Source organism: Patagioenas fasciata, chromosome W (assembly GCF_037038585.1).
Source record: "Patagioenas fasciata isolate bPatFas1 chromosome W, bPatFas1.hap1, whole genome shotgun sequence".
Taxonomy (NCBI): Eukaryota; Metazoa; Chordata; class Aves; order Columbiformes; family Columbidae; genus Patagioenas; species Patagioenas fasciata.
In genome coordinates this window covers 36,260,004-36,283,181 of record NC_092559.1, presented here as the reverse complement: position 1 = coordinate 36,283,181, position 23,178 = coordinate 36,260,004, and positions in this window count along the sequence as shown.

Here is a 23,178-nt window from a genome sequence, read left to right as displayed (position 1 = left end):
ATTGCCCCCTATCCCTCGTGTCACTGCATTCCACATCCAGAGCCTCATGCCTGTTGAACGGAGGCACCCGGGAGGGTGGGGTGGGTAAGGGGGTGTTTCTCCTGCCAACCCAAGTGTGGACTTTATTCCATTCATCCCTTTCCCTTGCCCTGATTTTTTCAGTCAGGCAAGGGGAGGATACAGGAATCCCTTGATCTTCATTTCTTGCTGGTGGTCTTATCTGTCTGTGGGTGACCAAAGCTTGATCCCACAGGTCGATTTCCTTTACCAGCTCCCTGATACTTCTCGACCTTTCTAACTCCTCTTTCAGTTCTACTACCAGGCTGAGGAGGTCATCCAACTTCTCACACCTCACACAAATGTTTTCTCTACTGCCACTCTATACCAGTGAAAGGCTCTGGCATACTCTGCAGACTGAGGTCTGGGTGGCTGCATGTTCCCATGGCAGCTCTGTCTGGGTTGTTACCTCTATGTTGTTGAGTGCAGAGTACTTACCTTTGCCCCGAGTGGGTACCATAGTTGGCTCCTTCTGCGAGGGTGACGAAAACCAATTGAGGTAATCACTTGAGCCAGCAAAGCTTCCTCACCCTACCCACTCACCCTTCAGCGCAAACTGCCACACTAACTGCCTCACCCCTGTTTGCTGGCCTTGTTTGCTACGCTCCCTAGGAGGCCATTTGAATCTTCCTTGGTTGCTCCTGGCAATGCCCCCTCTGCATCAGCCCCTCTCACAAGATCAGCTGGTTCACAGCAATTCTCTCAGCATGACCACAGTTTTGCCCGGCTACAGGATTCCCTCCTCATCTCCTCAATCCATGCCTAGGCTCAGCTCTTAACATAGCCACTGCTGCGCTCTTCGTTTCACCACGTTAAAATATCTGGCAGTTTCTCTGTAGCCGTTGCTGTGCTTGTTGCACGTCGCTGACTGAGAGGCCATAAAACACAGCCATTGATAAAGCACTCCAACAGGAGTTGGATGCTTCCAACACATTGCACTGTGCCGAAACCACCCTTGTATGGCACACCTGTAGCGTCACATATGGTATTTTCTACCGTTTTAGCAGCAGCCTACACTGGTGTGCTGGTTTGACTGAAAGTGAGTTAATTTTTTCATGCAGTTAGAATTTTTTTTCATAGCTAGCACGGTCATCATTTAGATTTAATTGGAGAACAAGAAGATAACAGCCTGGGACAGAGTAAATGGTTTTAATTGCTCTGGTCCGAGAGCCAAGAACAGTTCCGAGTGCTCTGCCCACAGGCATGAGGCAGCTAGTAAGGGGGGCATAGATGGGGCAGACCATGACCGACATCCAGACTGATCAATAAGAATATTCCACGCCATTAGCATCATGCTTCATACTTAAGGAGAGTCAAGATCTTGCAGCTAGCTCTTTGTCAGAGCCGGGCCAGAGACCCGTTTGGGAGAGTTCTGTTCAGGACTTTATTTTGGCCTCTGGCCATCCTGCCATTTTGCACAGGCCTCTGGACCTTACAGTCTTTTTCTCTCTTCTCTCTCTCTTTTATTTTAGATTCTATTTTCCATTTTCTATATATGACTATTAGTACATTGGTGTTATTTTATTAAACTGTGTTTGTTTATCTCAATCCAAGTTTCTCCCTTCCCTTTTGATTCTCTCACGCATGCAGGATGGGGGGAAGTGAGCGAGCAGCTATGGTGGTTATATTGCTAGCTTGATTTAAACCATGACAGCTGGCTTCAAGTACATTTGCATACTACTTCCAAAAAGCAAAGAGTTTGCTTCCTACAAGATGCAGGAGACTATTGCTAAGCAGTTCCAGCATCACGTTTCAAATGACTGGGCAAATCATTATCTATCTATAGAACACTGTTAACGGACTGAAATGTTCCACATACTTAAGCTCAGGGGAGACACCATTTTAACTCATACAACTATTTCCCTCAGTAAAAACGCACAAGACAGAGATGATATCCCCATGCTAAATCTTTATTGTGCAACCGCTGCTCAAAGCTTTTAGTACTTTCCACAGACACACATCACACAAAATCAGACATCAACTGTGTCGAGATTGACGGGCAACAAACAAAATCCATTCAGTGGCCACTCGTACACATGCAGCAACTCCCGCGGTGCAAAAATCTTAGCCAGGCGGCCAGCCCAACTCACAACCACCTAGAATAGGTAGATGTACGCGACAGACAGACTGCCCACACTCAGGCCCTTCATCCACAACCATCCGGAATCCATTGGTCAGGCCCAGGTGAGCAGCACGCTTCTTGCCCACAATCATTAAATGCCTAAGAAGCTGGAGAAGGAAGTACAGAACCATAAATAAATAAAATAAAAAGCCACACGCAAAGAGGAGAAAGGGCACGAAGGGAAGGAATGAGAACAGATAACCACACAGAGAAACCAGTTAGCCCATTCCTACCAATTCAACCATTGCGCTTCAAATTACTGTCTGTCCACCCACCTGCAACTGACATTTTCCAAGCAAAGCTACAAAGACCGATTATGCACACCACTGTGGGGGAAAAACAGAGCTATGCCATTTTCTTCAGGCTAGACACTAGCAGGCTGCATAACAGTCACAAAAGCTAAGTTTGTCTCTGGGTTAAAGCCCCCATTATAACTTCAGGCAACATAAGCAATTCTGGTGCAAAATAAACTTTAGGCTGCCTTTTGCATGGGTTTACAGAGTCTTTGAACTTGACTTTCATAGCTAAAAAAAAAACATCCAGCACCTCTCAGCCAGTTTTGCCCTTCCTCACCCCTGACCTACCAAAGACCCCAAGCCATTTTCTCCGTATTAGAAAAAGTACTACTAGTAGTAGTACTCTTACTCTATAAACCATGACAAAAGGCATCAGACTGCGCTCCGAAACAACGCTGCATTTTGCACCAGAAGTACATACTCAGAGGTGAGCATTGCTTTATATCACTGCTTTTAGTCAAAAAGCTCAATTGCATTGCAAGCTAGAGGCAAGAAACTATAGCGTCAGAAAACCCAAAATAGCCTGTTGTGCCCTATCAAGAAGAAAAGAGGGGATAGGAAAGAGTCTAATAAATTAGGAACTATTTACAGGTACAGTTTAGCATACAAAAAGCTTCCACAGTACTTACAGAGTCACCAGAATCTTCTGCTTCAGATAACCTGATAATTGGTTCCTTAGGCATGGCTAGAAAAAGTGTCCAAGCTTGGGGTGAAAGACCATGGAACGCAAGGCACTGGAGGAAGAGTAAACAGTTAAAATGTAATTGGCTTCAGAGAAAGGTAATAGCTTAAGCAAATCAATATGCCGCACTGGACTTGTACAGCAGCAGATTACCAGATAGCCCAAACGTTGATTTTTCTTATGTGACATTAATACTTTCTATATGCATAATAAAACACATTTACAGAGTCCCCTCTAGAAGTGGGATTCAGCATGCAAGACAATGGGGGCAAGGAAATGGGCCAGTCCTTCAGATTAGCAACCTCCACTATGTTTTCATTTGGGTTGATTGTTTCTTAAGCAGCTTTTCTATTCAATGCGGTCCACGCAGAGGCAGGAGACAAATGGCTTAACTCAATCAGCAAATAATTTAGCAAAGTGGAAGATCAGCGGCCACTCATTTTCCATGGTACAGGGGGAGCTCAAGTATGGAATGAAAGCATAATCGCAGAAAAAATAATAAGAAAAATAAGAAAAGCTGTAATTCTTTGCTTTAATAATCCAGTTTTGGGCTTCAGAACCAAAGCCTAGCACATCAGAGCTGTGAAATCTCTATAATACTATTATGAGGCACATCAAGCCCTGCATTTCTCTGTTGGAAAGTAAAATGTGGGAAAGCAAGATGTGCGGTTCCAGTCATCTGGATGATAAAGGAAGATCAATACTAACATGACCATCTGGACAGTCGAAGACATAATACTAACATAATAGCATATAAAGGGCCTTGGACAGATTACTTTGAAGTACGTTTCTCGTAATTGTAAAAAGTTATAGCCCAGACTCGTGACAATGGTATCTCGGGCCAGATAACCGCCCCCAAGTGCATGGGATGTGTGAATGTCCTTGGGCCGGGTCTGTGAATGAGTGGAACAACAAGTGAGACAAACATCACATGAGTTTAGTGTGTTCTTAATAACAATTAGTGGAAAAGCACCTTTTTGTAAACATCTTAGTCCAGGCCTGTACCTGTAAATCCTATAAATTGTCAATGGTGAATAAAGAAGGCAGCCTAGGCCTAGGTCAGCTCTCTGCTTGGCCAGGCTCTGCGCTCCTTCCTGAACAAGATCTCTGCCTCTGCGTGAATTTCTGTCTGCGTCCTGGTACGTGTCGTTCCTAATCGACGCATTTCTCCTATGTGGAACCAACTCATTACGGTTGTGAAAAATATGATAATGATTTGTGCTAAGTGGAAAATTCTGCTAAGCTGCAGAAATGACTCTTGTTGACCAAATAAGGCATGGCACCTGTTTAATTTGGAAAGATTGTTACAGTTGGTCGTTGGGCAAACTGTTGTGAGGGGGGACACTGAGGAAGAAGGAACTCTTCAGCCACCAATGAGAAAGAGAGAAGACCCCTAGTGACAACCAACCACGGAGTCTGAGTGCAAGAAGGACTAGCCGAGGCAATAAAAAGAGTTCATCAGAAACCTAAGGCATGCATGTTGGCAGAGCGCAGACTCCCCATGCACCCAGTGCTGTTTTGCTTATGCTTTAATGAACACGTTTTTAATGAGTTGTATTAAACGTTGTTATTCATGAGGAAAAAGCGTGAGTTATTTCAACTGGTGACCTCGATGTGACAACCTTGGATAGCTCTGTGTTACCCCAGGTTCAAGGGGGGCGCCTCACTTTAATAGTGGCTCTTGGACTCGGGTGTGCGAAGAGCTACCAACGTTATTCAAAATTAAAGCATAAGCAAAAGAATTGAGCTCCCTCCCTCCGAATTACAGCAGTACACCCGTAATTCAAGGTGCACGAAGACCCCGGCAGAAACAGCGGACTGTAAGCACTGCCGGGTTGGGTGGTCTAAATGGTGCTGAATGTGTGAGACATTAATGCAGTTATGAAGCGAGTGCGGAGTCCTTCTAGGTGCGGTTCCAACACCCCGCGAGGGGCTTGGCCACCGAAGGGACGAAGCGAAAGGACAAAGGAGTGAAAGAGCACCATTTGGGATGGGCCAGGGAAAGAGTAAATCCTTAAGTTCTCCTTTCTGGGATCCCCTAGAGGGATCCCAAGAGAAGTTTACGGGATCTCCAGAGAGATCCCAAGCGGGACTAAATCCCAAGAGGTCAAGAGGGAGCGACCTTCCAGGTATACCCCCAGACAGTCCCCTGGGGATGATGTTAGAGTCCTGGAGAATCCCAGGTCTTCAGGACCCTAGAAAGGGTGGTCCCAAGAGGTCGAGAGGGAGCGACCTTCCAGGTATGCCCCCAGACAGTCCCCTGGGGATGATGTTAGAATTCTGGAAAGATGAGGAAAGTACAAGGGAAAAAAGTAAAGAAAAGATGATCCAATATTGTATGGTTGAATGGGCCAAAGAAGAAATTAGGCCAGAGCATTTATTTTGGCCCATTTTTGGATAATTTGACGATTGGATGTGTCAAGCTTTAAATTTATATGTAAACAGAAAGGAGTCTTTTAGTCAAGAAGAGAGTGATTATGTTTCATGCTGGAAAGGAAGTTTGAGAACTGTAGGAATATATGTATTTGAGAAAAAGGATAAACGTACTCGGGAGTGGACCCCCCAGTTTGTAGCAAAATCCTGAGGAGATATAAGAAAGAAACTAGAAAAACTCGAAGAGATGAGGAGAAACAAAGAGCAAAGGAAAAAATCTTAGTAGCCGCAGTAAGGGAGAGTCAAAAGAAAGAAAAAAAAAAACAAAAAAAAAAAAACAAAAAAAAAAAACCTGCCCTCGTAGTGGAAGCAAAGGGAGAACCCTTTAAAGTTCCCATACTGGATAATGTGGAAATTGAATCTGAAAAAAGAATTTACCCAGAGGCTGAAAATAATCTATTGGGGAGAGATTTAATTGTGGCATCAGGCATGACTATAGAAATTGAACAGGGAACATTAAAAGTAAAACTTTATGTGTTAACACCGCAGGACAAAGTTAAAATCAACCATATATATTGATTCAAAGTATGCTTACATAGTAGTTCACACATTTGGGAAAATTTGGAAAGAGAGAGGGTTAATAAATACCCAAGGAAAGGAATTAGTACATCAAGAACTAGTGGTTAGAGTTTTATAGGTCCTTAGAGGATCATCAGCAGTAGCAGTAGTCCATGTAAAAGGACATCAGAGAGGAACCAGGTTTAAAATTAGAGGAAACAACTTGGTGAATCATGAAGCTAAACAGGCAGCAATGTTATCTTTAAAACCTATTGTCCTACAACCTCTAAGAGACAAACAAACAAAAAGGCAGAGAAAAAGTTCACTATAAAAGAAAAAGCAAAATTAGAGAATATAGGTGCAGAATTCAAGAATGGGGGATGGTTTTTTTTTTTACCAGATAGTAGAGAGATGGTCCCCAAAAATTAAGTTAGGGGAATTCTAAATTTACTACATCAGAAAACTCATTGGGGAAACAGAGCTCTCTGTGATCAGTTTTTGAAGTGTTTTGGATGTTTTGGGATATTTGAAATAGCTAAACAAATTACGTATGGGTGCTTGACTTGTCAAAAAGTAAATAAAGTAAGTATGAGAAAATCACCCGCAGGGGGAAGAAAAACAGCATAGATCTTTTGAAAGGATTCAAGTGGATTATACTGAATTGCCCAAAGTGGGAATATATAAATACTTATTGGTTATAATAGACTAACTAACGCACTGGGTGGAAGCCTTTCCTGCCATGAGAGCAACCGCCTAATTTGTAGAAAACTTGCTGAACTCTGCGAGATACTGTTCCTTATTAACCTGTTTTCTTTGTAGGTATCTGTTTAAGCACATTACAGTTTAAATAAGTGCCTGTTACATGGTACAGTAAGTTCACAGACTGCTAAATCATGAGAATCCATTGACTGAATATGTACATTTTGTGATTATACAGAAGATTTTGTGATTATACAGAAGACCGTGAGCTCTTTACTGCGTGAATGTGATGATAATATTTTGTGTGTGACAGCTGTTACTTTTCTTTCTAGCATGCTAGCTTTATTCCAGTATCCAGACTTGTGCAACTCTGTGATAGGCTGTGTCTCATCTCAATGTGCTGGATTTGGCTCTTTTGTATGCACACCAAGTAAAGAATCCTGGTTTTGGAATAACAGTTGTAGCACACCAGGTGAGACACTAATAAAAGCCTTGCCCAGTCCAGCTTGTTGCGGTGGTGGGGGGGCGGGTGCCGACTGGGCTCCAGCGCGCACTGACCTGTTTTGTCAGGGAGACCCAGAGGCACCTCTACCTGGCTGAGCAGTAAGCAGTTCAAAGGTGCAATGCAAAAACTGAGATATTGTCTTGAATATGTGTAACTGTGATCTATCTGCATATTTGACCTTGGTATTTGGTTTTCATATCTGAGTTCAGCATTTTAATTTGCATATTTATATTCGGTACCAAAAGAATTTTGTTTGGGGAGATAATTATAAAATGGGAACCGATTCCGCTACTAAAATACCACCTTGCTCCCCTCTTAGGATGCATCCTTATACATTAGAGTAATTGCTCTTATTGCTATTTAATAAAGTTGAGACCAGAAAAGAAGTGAGGTTGTTAAACTCTGATTCGCATTGAATTTGTGTGTTTGTTGGAGGAATGGGAAAGAAAACTAAATGTGGAGGGGTTTGGTTAGATGGAGATATGTTGTTGAATTAGTCAGGCCCAAAGGAATCTCAAGGCCACTTTGAGAAGCTGAGAACAGAATCTGCTGTGAGAAAGAGAGAGGGGCGTTTCTTCATTAACAGGGCCTCAGCATGGCGTGAGTCATCGGACCTATCATCGGTGGGGCTCCAGCGTGTGGACTGCCCATGATACTCATTTAGCGAATCCATGCTGGGAGCGTGGATGCATGATTAGAGAATAGTTGCGTATATAAGGAGGCTTGTTTCTGTAATAAATGGCTTTGCGTGATTCACATTGAATCGGAATGCTGAGTCCTTTATCGCTCCAACAAATGGTGACCCCGACGTGATACTCCAAACGGCGTCTCACTAAGATCGGGGAAAAGCCTGGAGCGGCCCAGCCGGAGGCGGATCAGCTGGACTGAGAACCGGGCGGAGGCGTACGGACATTCCGCAGATAAATTTGTTGAAGAAGTCCCCGGAAAAGGTGAGCAGCTGGGAGCAGGAGGAGGGAAGAGTGAAGCTATGGGGCAAAATATATCCTCTGAGGAAGAAGTCATAGTTAAACTCCTCCTGCATATTCTCTCTATGAGAGGACTTAAATATGAAGAAAGTAACATACGTAGACTGTTGGTTCGGTGTAGAACTAACGGCTACCCGACAGAAGCTGAGAAGGTTTTTAAAATTGAACTTTGGGATGATATAGGGCAGAAATTATGGGATAAGGTTAGCAATGGAGATAAAGAAGCTAAATCATTAGCGACTACATGGAAGCTTATAATTTCCACCTTAAAAGAATTTAAGGCTGAACGGGCTGCGGTTACCAGAATTTTTGCAGCATTGCAGCTTGATAAGAACTCTAAAAATAATTGTGAAGCTTACCCGGTTCCTGTCTTTGATACCTTCTCTACTCCATCCCCTGCTGTGCTTTTGGCACCCCCGATACCTCAGCAGTCCGGGGTGGGGGGAGGAAAAATGCCGAGCGGGTGTCCTCCTACACTATTAGCAAACCCTGATGAGAACAGCAAGTCAAAAGGATTGGAATCAGACAACTTGCCCAAAGAACCTGTGAAAGCTGAGAATGCTAAAGTTGTAAACAAGCCCTTTTATCAATTTGTATCTGCTTTTACCACCTTTTAACCCTCCAACTTCCATGAGAGAGCAGAAGGAGTCGCCGGATAAGAATTGGGCAAAAGAACTGTGTGAAAGATCAGATCAACTATTAGCGAGTGAATCCAACAGTCAGCAATATCAAGCTATGAGAGAGGTGCCTGAAACCAACAAAGCAGCCAAATCATTTGCAACTATTAATCAGGGTCCCAATGAGAATTACATGCAATTTATTGACCACCTTCAAGAGGCCATCAATAAGGAGGTTGAAAACTTGGAAGTTAAGGAAGCACTGGTGTTGAAATTAGCAGTAGAGAATGCTAACGTTTGCTATCAGCATGTTATTTGCGGGTTTTACAGTACATATTATGTGCTCCTGTGTACTGTCTCTCTGAAAATCAAGCAACTTGTCAGGAATGTGAGTTAATTGTTTTACTAGTTGTTCTTAAGTGCACCGTGAAACCTTCTCCCCGCTTTTCCCACTCACGCTGCAAGCAGCCCTGTGCTTCCCCCCCCCCCCCACCCCTCAAAGTTTTTACTTGCAAGATGGGGTCAGGAATGATTGTTTTCAGTTGTGTTCCTAAAAAATCAGCATTGGGAGGTGTTTTAAAACATAAGAAAGCACTCGGACAAGAAATCATTAAATCTTTTCAGACAGTTTTACAGGCGGGGCGATTTGAACTTCAACAAGCTGAGAGAGAATTAACTGATAACACACAGGTCAGAAAACTTGTTAAAGTCTGCAAGATGCTTTCCTTATTAACCTGTTTTCTTTGTGGGTATCTGTTTAAGCATGTTGCAATTTTGGTAGGCCTTTGTTATATGGTACGATAAGTTCACAGTCTGTTAAATCATGAGAATCCGTTGACTCAAAATGTGCATTTTGTGATAATACAGAAGATCATGAGTAATTTAGTTCTTTACTGCATGAATGCGATGGTAAAATTTTGTGTGTAGTAGCTGTTATTTTTCTTTCTAGCACGCTAGCTTTATTTCGGTATCCAGACTTGCGCAACTCTGTGATGGGCTGTGTCACATCTCGATGTGCTGGATTTGGCTCTTTTGTATGCACATCAAGTAAAGAATCCTGGTTTTGGGATAACAGTTGTAGCACACCAGATGAGACACTGATAAAAACCTTGCCCGGTCCAGCTTGCTGCGGTGGCGGGGGGGCGGGTGCCGGTTGGGCTCCAGCACACACTGACCTGTTTTGTCAGGGAGACCCAGCGGTACCTCTGCCTGGCTGAGCAGTAAGCAGTTCAAAGGTGCAATGCAAAAATTGAGAGATTGTCTTAAATTAGTGTAACTGTGATCCATCTGCATATTTGAACTTGGTATTTGGTTTTCATATCTGAGTTCAGTATTTTAATTTGCATATTTGTATTTGGTACCATGACAATTTTGTTTGGGGAAATAATTACAAAATGGGAACCGGTTCCACTGCTAAAATTTCACTGCTAAAATTCTACCTTGCTCCCCCTTAGGATGCATCCTTGCGCATTAGAGTAATTGCTTATATTGTTAGCTAATAATTTTGAGACCAGAAAAGAATTTAAATTATTAAACTCTGCTTTGCAAAAAAAAAAAAAAAGAAAAAAAAAAAAGAAACAAAAAAAAGAAACAAACACCTAAATGCTATGATGGATGTGAACTTGGTATTGTATGAAGTTGTATTTAAAAGTTGCTGGAATGTGAACTGATTTGGATCTAGGAAAATGGAATAATGGATTGATGTTTAATATACTGTATTTTGACATCTTTAAATTGTGAAAGGTAAATGGGGCTGAGGAATGTAACAACTGTTGAGCTAATTGGAATCGTGTATAAAACTCAGCTCATTGTAACCGAGGAGTTTGCCAGAGCCTCCCACTTCGTACCAGCGATTACGCCAGCTGCGTGGCCATGACTATATCTGAACTGCAGCAAGAAGAGAAAGAAGAAAAAAAAAAGGAAAAACCTGTTTGCCCGCTGCTAAGCGGAGAAAGGGAGGCTTTACTCCCCCCCGCTCTGTCTTTCTTCTCTCTCTGGAGTATTGTCATCCATCCTTATTGTGGCACTGTGTTGCTTCTTGGCTTTGAATCAGGGGTTGTTGGTGATGTTTCTTTTTGCTTCTGTCTTGTTTCCTAGGTTTTGGCACATATGGGGAAAGAGCTCATAATTTTACCTCCCTACTGAAGTCATTCTTTTCACACTGGTCAGCTTTGGGGAGGTCAGAGTGCTCAGTGCTTCTCTGGGTCAGACTGGTACTGATTTGGGTGTGGAGTGCAGCCAGGTTGGTTTGATGTGGAGTTGGAACTGATTTGTTTTCATGCTGGGCTGGAGATCCTGCCAATCCCAGATGGGGGCGAGAGGGAGGTTTTATTCCCCCCCGCGCCCCTCCCCTAAGCAATGTTACTGCTAGAGAACTGTAATACTGCATGAAGGAGTCTGAGGGTTGAAATTTAAAGGCATTACCAATGGGTCCATAGTTCTAATGAAGCTCAGAAATTAAACAAAAAAAATTTTTTAATAGACTTATTCTGTGGTAACTGGTTGTAAGAGACTTCTTAGTAAATTCACCATGCTAGTTTTTGAGGTCATGGGAGAGAACGAAAGAAAGGCTGTTTTTTGAGACCAATAGAATGCCAAATTTGGAACAAAGTTTTAATACATGAATTCTTGTAGTTGCCAGAAAGTCCTATACCTCTCTTGGGTCAGGATTTGTTAAGTAAATTGCAAGCTCAAATAACGTTTTCTGAGAATTCTGTTTAGTTGCATGGCCTACAAGAAGCTGCTTGGATGGTGCAGATCTGCTTGCTGCAAGTGAGAAATCTCCAAGGAAATTTCAAATGCTGTATTTCCACTAGTATTAACAGCCAATGTTTCGATAAAGCAAATACTACACTGATAGAACTGAAACAGGACTTCGATCCGGTAAGGGAAAACAATATCCAATAAATATGGCAGCCAAAATGGAGTTGGAAACTTTGAGGAATAAATTTATGACAACCTTACAGGCTGACTGCATTCGATTGGACTTGCAGATTTGTCTATTTATAGCTACAACATAGAAACAACCTGTGGCTATTGTGGGACAGTATGATGAGAATGCAAACAGACTGATATACTTGGAATGGATTTTTTTGCCCAATTCTTTTCCTAAAACTATTACTGAGCCCCTGGAATTGATTGTTACTCTGATCAAAAAAGGCAGAGAATGGATTCAGGCTTTAGTAGGCCGTGATCCATCTGTCATATATGTACCTTTTGCGAAAGCAGATTTTGATTGTTTTTATTCACAATCTCTGTCCTTGCAAATTGCGCTAGCAGATTTTCTTAACAGCATAGGTTTTGGCATGCCTAAATGTAAACTGCTTCAAAATCTGTGTGTCTTTGATATCAGACCAGAGACCGTACTTGTATTCGGTCCTATCCCAAATGCTCGCACAGTTTTTGTTGATGGTTCAGGGAAGTGTCATGAAGCTGTAGTGGTCTGGCGTGAAGATAGCGATTGGCATCATTCTGTTACAATTGTTGAAGGCTCAACCCAATTAGTGGAACTTGGTGCAGTTTTGCATGCCTTAGAGCTTTTTAGGGAGGAACCTCTAAATTTGGTTTGTGATTCTGAGTACGTAGTCAAGGTCCTACAGCGCATCCCCTCCACTTAAAGAAATCTCGCAACAGCAACTTTTTGATATGTTTTTATCATTGCAAACTGCATTACAGCTTTGCAAACACCCACTGTTTGTTACTCATATACGCTCTCATACAACTTTACCAGGTCCCATAACTGAAGGTAATGCAGTTGCGGATTCTTATACTGTAGCTACAGTCCGTTTCCAGTCTGCCAGGGCTTCACATGATTTCTTCCATCAGAATGCTGCTGCCTTAAAAAAGATGTTTGGTCTCACTCTCGAGCAAGCGATAGACATAGTGCGCTCTTGCCCGGAATGTCAAGGTCTGATTACAAGCTCGCCCTCCCTTGGAGTCAACCCTCGCGGACTCTCAGCTAATGACATTTGGCAGTCTGATGTTACACGTTTCATCTTTTGGCCATTTGAGTATGAGAAAATCACCCACAGGGGGAAGAAAAACAGCATAGATCTTTTGAAGGGATTCAAGTGGATTATACTGAATTGTCCCAAGTGGGAATATATAAATACTTATTGGTTATAATAGACTAACTAACGCGCTGGGTGGAAGCCTTTCCTGCCACGAGAGCAACTGCCTAATTTGTAGTTAAAAGGTTATTGGAACAGGTTATTCCGAGATTTGGCCAGTAACAAAAAAATTAATTCCTGCTCTGTTTTACAAAGTGGTATTCTCAACATTGGCTACATCCATTGCTAAAAGCGATAACACCTCTGAGGTTAAGGGTTGTCATCATTGCAATCGGTTTCTTCTTTGTTAGCTAGCCAAGGTCTCACCCACTTTGCTGGGATCCACGAATTTTTATGGTTACCTGTAGAAACACAAGCATATCCCCTTCCCCAGGTTATTAATGACATAGGACCTTCCCATTGTTGTGTTGTCACATTAAACACACTAACCTTAGGTCCATTTTCGGAAAAATCTTTGACATTTATGATATGGTGCATAACAACAGGTTCCATTTCAATCTCACTTTTAGGATTAAGCCAGTTCAGCACATACAATGCCTTCATCAATACCTCCTCTGGACTCACACCAATTCCCCCTTGTTTTTTCAAAACAGACAAAAGATTTTTCAGAGTGCGGTGTGCACGCTCAATAATTGCCTGGCCAGTAGAATTATAAGGGACTCCGAACAGGTGTTGTACTTTCCACTGGGCGAGGAAGGTTGCAAGTGTATCAGAACGGTATGCGGGACCATCATCTGTTTTGATCTGTGTAGGAACACCCATGACAGCAAAAGCTTGTAATAAATGACGCTTTACCACTTTTGCATTTGCTGAGGTCAAAGCTGTAGCCCACAGCAGTCCTGAACAGGTATCTATGGACACATGAATGTACTTTTGTCAGCCAAACGGTGCAAATTCAGTAATATCAGTTTGCCATAACTGGCCTGGCTGCTTGCAGCGCGAGTGGGAAAAGTGGGGAGAAAGTTTTACGGTGTACTTATACCACAAAGAAACAATTCTAACAACAACCAGTGAAACAATTAAATCACATTCCTGACAAGCTGCTTGATTTTCAGAGGGGCAATACACAGATGCATATAATATGTACTGTAAAACTCACAAATAACACGTTGAAAGTAAACATTAGCATTCTCTACTTCTAATTTCAACACCAGTGCTTCCTTAGCTTCTAGGTTTTCAACCTGCTTATTGATGACGTCTTGAAGATGGTCAATAAATTGCATGTAATTCTCACTGGGACCCTGATAGTAGTTATAAAAGATTTGGCTGCTATGTTGGTTTCAGACACATCTATCATAGCTTGATATGCAAGGTCTGTTGACTGCCTCAGGATTTCAGAAACTAATAGCGCCTGTAATTGTGGTGTGTCAATTAGTGTCTGTTCCAAGAGCTGGGATACCTGCCCCTTTCAACGAGTCCCCATCATTCCATCCTAAATGATCTATAGCTGTTACATTGCATAGGTCTAATTTTGCTTGAGTCTTTCATAGTTTTTATCTGATCTTGGGGCAACATGTACACATACTCTTTTTCCTGTTAACTTTTGAAGAAAATGCTGCAAACCCCCATCCTCATCCGAGTCATCAGATAACGCAGAATTGAACGGTGCTGGAGAATCTGATATCCTTGAATAATTCCTTGCTGGGTCAGGCAAGTGCAAGCCCCTTGCCGAACCCAGGCAAGTGTAAGTTCCTGCCTAATTCAGACAAGTGTAGTCCTTGTAAGCTTAAATAACGTTTTCTGAGAATTCTGTTTAGTTGCATGTCCCACGAAAAGATACTTGGAAGCTGCAGATCTGCTTGCTGCAAGCAGGAAATCTCCAAGGAAATTTTGGATGTTATATTTCCACTAGTATTGGCAGCTGAAGTATCGGTAAAGCCAACACTACACTGATAGAACTGAAACAGGACTTTGATCCGGTAAGGGAAAACAATATCCAATAAACATGAAAGCCAAAATGGGGTTGGAGACTTCGATGAAAAAATTTATGACAACCTTACAGGCTGACTGCATTCGATTGGACTTGCAGATTTGTCTATTTATAGCTACAGCATAGAAACAACCTCTCTTTGGTTTCCTTAAATGCGATGGAGGAAAAACAAGCGTCTGGTCAGCCCTTGTGGTCCTTTTTAGAATATACCACAATAGGAAGCATGTTCTGCGAACCCCCGTTCCGCCCTCAATGGATCTTGTGGGTGCAGCAGACCCAGGTTCTGGTAGATTTTAAGTTCATCTGTCAGAACATTAAGGGCCTCCATATGCTGTGAGGTCCATTTCCATTTTCTGTTTTTCAAAATCAGGTCTGTCACGGAGGGACCCCTAAGTCAGTTTTAGGGGAGGCAAACAAGGTCCAAAACAGACTTTTATTTTGACCGGAAGAGTCTGGCAAGTCCACCGACTAGAAACGGGGTTTATACAATTAGTTAGCACTCCGGTAACATAAAATACAGGTTTGGATATCAGTTGAGGAAATTATTGGGGTACAGCAAATAAGAATAATGGAGATCCAGTGTGTGCATGCACACACTCACAGCAAACAAAGCCAGAGACGTCTCTGACTCCAGGTTACTACACTTTCTTCTATTAGCAAGGACTACGCTTGCCTGAATTAGGCAGGGACTTACACTTGCCTGGGTTCAGCAAGGGGCTTACACTTGCCTGACCCGGCAAGGAATTATTCAAGGATATCAGTCCAACTGTTGAGATGATCGTTTGACTGGAGTCCCTCCGGACGCTCGCTTCAACATTTCTTCAACCCTATCACATCGGGGTTACCATTTGAGGGATTGACGACATGGACTCCTGGTGCAGGTGAACCAAGAGACCCTTTATTTTGGCAAGGCATTTACATTTATAGCTAGTAGCTGATGTACACATGTTTAACTTTCTGTTTTTATTGACTTATGCTAGCTGTTCACGCGCTTAAAGTTATCTTGCGATTGGTTTACTTAACCTTGCACGCGCTCTGGCAGTTTGGCTAACACATTGTAAATATCTTTTACTGTACAAAAACATTCTGGTTTCTCATTCTATTTTGGTCAAGGTCGTTCCAGTAACTCAAGGTGACTGTCTGTAAGATATTCCACAAGTGGGAAAGGAACAGGACCTTTTAGAGATAGGAAAGTCGGGAAATAGCTGGGGAGCCAATCACTTTAAGGGGGGGAATTGCAAGAGAAAAAGCCTTCTTTCTTGCAACAAGAGGTTCTTGTGAGAAAAAGGTACTAGTCTCCATTTTTTTCCCTGGTAGACTCCTCCGTTACAATGAGCTAAGTTTATCTTGCAGCTTGACACAGGCCTGAAATTTATGTTCAAGCTGTACAGCACAGGCCTGGGATATTTTGCTTTTTTTTTTTCCATTTCATTCCAGTCATAATACACTTTATATGCAGTGCCGATTAGCCCAGCAACAGCTGATCTATGCTGACATCCTCCCCCCCCCAAACAGACCTCCCAAGGACTGATAGAGCTGTCTATACCTTGGGTTGCATGGAGCTCCAGAACCTGAAGTCCCCCAGCACCTGAAGGCAGCAGTGGATGCCATAGCTGGAAGCATGCCCAGCTGGAAGATCTCCTTGGACAAGTAACTATGTTACAAGAGGAGCTCGAGATGCAGTATGGTATCTGGGAAGGCAAGCAGGAGATGGATGTGTGGTATTGTACGCTGTACCAGGCTGAGCGACAGCCTGCCTTAACGCTGTGTGAGAGGAAGGTAAGCCTGAATCCAGCCTCAAGCTGACTGATACAAGTAACTCACGAGATGAAGGAGACTGGACACTTGCTTGTACTCGGGGTAGGAGGAAGACTCCCCCCGCTCCACCCCCCCATCTCCTGAAGCATCCCTACATAACAGAGAGGATGCTCTGGAGTTGGAGGCTGAAGAGCATGTGAGCAACGGACAGGATTCAGGACAAGGCAACCATGCAAAGCTGACCCAACCACCCACTCGCATTAGAACCAGCACCACCAGAAAAGCATGTCAGGTATTAGTAATTGGAGATTCCCTACCGAGAGGCACCAAAGCACCAATTTGCCATCCGGATGATTTCTCTAGAGAAGTCTGCTGCCTACCAGGAGCTTGCATTTGTGGCGTCACCGAGAGGCTGTTGAGCCTGGTGAACCCTACGGATTATCATCTGCTTGTACTATTCCATGTAGGGTCTGACGAGGCAACTTAGAAGCCTGCCAAGAGACTATGAGTCCCTCAGAGCAATGTTAAAATGATCAGGAGCGTGGGTGGTGGTCTCCTCTATCCTCCCAACCAGAGGAAGGGGTCTGGGAAGGAGGAGATTAATTGAATGGGTGAATGCCTGGCTGTGTAGCTGGTGCCATAGTCAAGGTTTATGCTTCTATGATCATGGATCTACCTTTGAGAAACCAGGTCTGTTGGGAGCTTATGGGATTCAGCTGACCAAGCGAGGCAAGAAGGTCTTCACCAACAAGCTGGCAGGGCTTTAAACTGGACTCAGCAGGGGAAGGGGATGGAGTTTTGAGCAACAGGGAAGAGCCAGGGGCTGCTGATGCATTAGGAATCAACAGGGGAGCACCTGAGAAATGCCGCAAAGGAACTGGGGTTTGGTCCTCCAAAAAAGCAACACGGTCGACAGCCCATCTGAAGTTCCTCTACACCAATGTGTGCAGCATGGGTAACAAACAGGAGGAGTTGGAAACCACTGTGCAGCTGGAAAGCTATGGCCTAATGGCTGTCACTGAAACTTGGTGGGATGACTCATGCGACTGGAGCACTGCAATTGATGGCTATAAACTGTTTGGAAGGAGGGAGAGGTGGAGAGGTTGCCCTCTATGTAAAAAAAAAAAAAAAAAGATTTGGATGGCATAGAGCTGTCTTTGAAAGACAGCAATGAACAGCTTGAGAACTTATGGGTGAAAATTAGAGGCCAAGCCAACAAAGGAAACCTTGTGGTTGGTATCCACTGCAGGCTGCCCAATGAAGGGGAGGATGTCGACGAAGTGTTCTTACTTTAGCCTTCAACCACTGTTCCCGCATCCATGATCTGGATGATGGGTAGACAGAGCGTACCCTTAGCAAGTTTGCTGATGATACAAAACTGAGAGTAGACAGGCTGGAGAAATGGGCAGGCAGGAGCCTGGTGCAGTTCAGTAAGGGAAAGTACAAAGTCCTGCACCTGGGGAGGAACAACCCCATGCACCAGTATATGCTGGAAGCTGACTGGCTGGAAAGCAGCTTTGTAGAAGAGGACGAGGGGGGCTCCTGGTGGACAGCAAGACAAACGTGAGCTGACAATGCGCCCTTGCAGCAAAGAAGGCTAAGGATATCCTTAGCCCAATACAGAGGAAAGCAGGGTTTATATAGGTTATGATACAGTTGTGTAGAAAAATCAAATTGCTTGCTATCCCCCAGGCTGCAGGGCACAGCAACACTGTTAATTGCCTCTCTCTTAAAAATGTATGTTTCTTTTCACAAAACCTTGGGAAAGAAAAGGCAAGGTGTCTGCCTCCACAACCATCTATCTTTTCTGCCCAAAGTATCAAAAACTAGATGTTTAAGGCATAACATCATTCTTTGTTTTAATTGGGATGGGGGAAGTGCTTTGAGGTTGTCACAGCATATTAAAGAAATGCTCTTGACCATAGGTTTCCTGTAGCATAGTCTCAGATGTCTGTGCTTAAAAAAAATAATTTAATTTAAAAAATTAGAAATAAATTGAAAGGTACAGCAAAGAAACAGTCTGAACTAAGTGCCTCTCAAGGGGAGGGACCCTGAGACAAAAGAGGTTTGGGCTTTTAAACCCTCACAATCTGTGCACCTGCTCTTCACACTGTCCTTCACACAATTTTCAGTCCAGTGGTAATTCTGAGGCTTCTTTGTTTCTTATTGGATTCTCTTTTCCAGGCAGTTTTTTTACTGTTCTTGATGGTTTTCAGCCTCTGCTGACAGTGTTGCCTCTTTGTCTCCTGATACAGGTCTTCATGCCCCGCCCCCCCATCATCAAGCAACCAGGTTAAGATAAGTTCACAGTCAGAGGCCTGGAATTCCAACAGGCCTGGCCACTCACACCAAGTTTGGCTACTCATGCTAAAACAGGTTATTCAAACAAAATAATACAGCTAAAATAATAGAATGCAATTAAAAAGTTAGTTTGATTTAACTTATTCTACAACACTGCAATAGCTCCTACTACCCACCAAGCCCCTAGGAATTTAATTTCCTGCCCGGGACCTTGGCATTTGGAAGGCTGAATATCCAATTCGGTTTTTGTCAATAGGTTCCAGATACTCTCTGCTACTTGTCCAACCTGTTCCTTATTGTCTCTGCCCACCAAGATGTCATCTAGATATTGATCTATGTGAATGCCCAAGGGCACTTTCACAGGACTGCAGCCAGGGCATTGTGAGTAACAGTAGGAGAGTGTACCTTGTAGAAGTCAATTAAAGACTTATTGTCTCCCCAGGTAAAAGCAAATTGGGGTTTGTCCTCCTCCCTTAGGGGAACCATGAAAAACATATATTTGACACCTAAAGTGCCCATCCACAGATGGGCTGCTGCTTGTCTTGCAGTTACCACTGATGTCTGGGACGGCAGCCATTAAGGGTGGGATGTTACTATTCAGTTTTTAATAATCAATAGTTAAACACCACTGCTCATTGGGTTTGTGAACTGGACAAACCACAGAATTATAGGGAAAACGAGTTTGGCTGAAAAAGATTGTTAACAACCTCCGTACTGTAAGGAGCCATTGAAGGAGGAATGTTGTTTTTGCAACTGGGGATCTGAGGCCTGACAGCGGGTGGGGACTGAGGGATATCTGGCTATCAGATCTTGAATGTAAAACAAAGTCTCCTTGCACTGGGGAAGGTTAGCCAGAGAACCAAGAAACCATACTATAAATGGAAATAAATAAGGGGAGGGGGTTGTTAGAATTAGATTAGTGAGATAGGTAAACTGAGGTAGGGCATCCAGGAAGCATCGGGTAGTCTGTAAACCCTGCAGGATTTAGGTCTAGGCAGGATCTCTCAGCAAAGCATATTTTATTAACAATTTTGCAAGACCTAGTGTTCTACCTAAAGGTAGGTACACATAATAAGGCAAAAAGCCCCTGCTTATATCTTCCCCAAATCCTGGCCACAAATTCCCTCCCCTGTTCCCCATTGGTTGGGTACTTCAGGGTTTACAAACTACCCATCTAATTCTAACAACCCCCTCCCTTTACCGATTTATTTAAAATATGGGTTCCTGGTTCTTTGGTTACCCTTCCCCCAGCTTAATTTTTTAAAATACAGTAATCAGTTTGCATTCCGGGATTAGTTCAAAGAGACTTTGTTTTACATTAAAGATTCATAATCTGATGTCTCTCAGTCCTTCCTCCCCACTGGGGTCAGACACCAGGTCCCCAGTTTTGTAAAAACAACATTGCTTCATTAAACATTCCTTACACTTACATCAGGGTCTCCCCAGACTTCTCCATCCCAATCCCCAGAATCCACACCCACCATCAACTTTTGATTTTGCATAATGCAGGGGGGGGCTCCCCTGCTTGTGCCAGGGCAATCTCAAACCTTTGTTCCAACACAATTGTCTGTTCTCTTTCTCTTTGCAATTCTACCTTTACATTGTTTATCTCTGACTGCCTCTTAAAATTATCCTGTTAAAATTGCTCACAATATTTACACAAGACCCATGCCTGTTTTAAACAGACACGTTGGACTGCACACACAATGGCACCCAAAACAGCACATGTGATTAAGACCACACTAGGATTGAACCATTTTGCTTCTACCCATTCTGTACCGGGGGTGGAAGGATTATAGCTGTGACTCCATAATTTCTCCATGTTTGCCGATATACTGTTGACTATGCCAATAAAAAATGTCACGGAGGCACCCCAAAAGTCAATTCAGGCAGGCAACAAGCTCTGCACAGACTTTAACTAGAGATGTTGAACAGAAACCAATTACAAATGGGGTTCTTCCAAACTTATTCAGCATTCTGACAAAATTATAAAACACATGCTTGGATACTGGTTAGGAGTTCAATTATTACACAACCGACTCAAATCTCAAGGGGATTAGATCCCAAAATTCTAGAGTAATGATTCAAAATTTGCATCTTCCCACTCTGTGTCAAACTGAGGACTCTCAAGGGTACCCAGATTGCTTACCAGGTCAGTAAGGTGTCTCGATCCCCAGGGAATGTTCCTTAGTTGGCCAGTCTAAGGAGGAGAGTCTTTGACTGCATACCCGCTGCACCAAGGAAGACCAACTCAAAGGGGGTTTCCAGTGAGCTAGTTGAATCTGAGCTGTGGTCACTTATGGTAGTTGTCCAGAAAATACTCTCAACCAGGTGTCGCAGGGGAGTGATTTAAGGTTCTGCTTATTGCAGAACAATATTTAGATTTATCAAAGAAAAGTGTGACTTAAAAGAGTTCGGTGGCAGGTTCACTCTATTATTCACTGCATGGAGGAAATATACCAAGTCAAATGCTGTATACCTTCCAGATGTCTTGTCTCCTGATAACTGTTCACTCTGGAACCTGTATTCCAGAACTCCGGAGGCAAACTTCCAGGCAAGGCCTGATAACCGTTCACGAAACAAACTTTCAGACATCAGAATTCGCAGAAATAAAATAAAAACAAATTTAAAAATGAATGGAATAGAATCGCAGAAGGGCTGGCTCAAGCAGGGTACCTGCACAGAGGTCCAACTAAGCGTAGAAAGCCATAGATTTTTATATCTTTACAGACCATTCATACCATGATTCAGTCCAATAGCAATATTTCAGTTTGGGGTCTTCTTGCTTCTCATTGGATCTTTTTCACTGATCTCATATGTGCCTTGGTTTTGTTTAGCTGCAGATACTGTTTATAGTCCATAGCCTTGCAGGTGCTGTTTTGTCTGAATCAATCCTTTTCTTCTCAGTGAAGTGCAAATCAGGCCCCGTTGAGGCACGGAAATGACCTTACAACCCTTGAGGTTGTAAGGAAGGTATGTATTTACGTCAGACACACAGGGAATAGCTTCACCCAAGATGTGTGTCTGTGTTTTCACAGTAGTTGTGAGCTTGGGTAAATACAGTAAAGTGTTACGTATTCATGAAAGATTTTAGGAATGCCTATACATATTCATAACCTGTCCCCGAGAAGGCGGTTCTTATTACAATGAGTTCCAGGAGACCATTTCCATAGTCTCCACCTCTGGCTCCTCCTGGTTGCAGCTGTGCAGTGATCGTGAACCCGGGTCCTCTTTCTCTGTACACAGTCACCTTTGGTCCAGTGTGATGAGTTGATTAGATCTCAGACTGCTAAGTTGGTTAAAACTGGCGTACCTCCTGTCCTGTGCCCAAGTTTCTGTTATCTAGTTCACTCAAGGATGCACCAAGGATGCACCCAAGGATTATTATCTTTGCAAGGCGTCAGTGAAGTCCTGTTTCTCGTACAATAAGTTACACAAAGCTAAGCAAGGCTATGTGGGTTAAAGGTTTAACTCTCTGTTGGCTCTTTAGTGATGTGGGGTAGGGTTAGTTCTTTAAGTGTCAAGGGTTAGTTCTTTAAGTGTTAATTAGTTAATTGTAAATTCCCTGTATCATTCCCCCCTTTTCTAAGAGGTTAGTAAGTTCTTTTACTAATGTGATGATTCTTCATCTATGTTTTCTCTGGCCACAGGTAAGAAGTCTACTTCTACCTGAGAAAACCCATCTCTATCCTTAAACAGATTTTTAATGTTAATGCAAAAGTCAGACTCCTGGTGTTTGTCTATTGCACTGCTGAGCTCTTTTGGGGCAGCTGACAACCATATGGCTGGTGCTCCGGCAGAAACGGCATCTTCTGGGCTGTGACGGGAGTTTGCATTCTTTGGCCTGGTGACCCCACTCACTGCAGCTGTAGCATTTGTCTTCTCTTTTGGGTTTCTTCTTGCTGAGGTACTAAGTGCTGCCCAGGCCAACCACCCAGAAGGACCAAAACATGTCAAGGTGGACATAACCTAATTTCTTTGATAGAATTTCAGAAAGGTTTTGGTTAATTACTACAAATTTAAAGCTCTCTCCTGCAGAAGTGGGCAATGTAATATATATACTCTGATTGTTTTGATTCCAAAGCACCAATTTAAAGCGTCCCCCCATGGTTTTATTCAGATCTTGCTCATGCCAGTTTTCATCCCACCCGTGTGCTAAGGTTATGAGTGTAAGAAACACCATTTTCCAGGTTGTGGCGATTAGAAACGACGCATACCGGGACG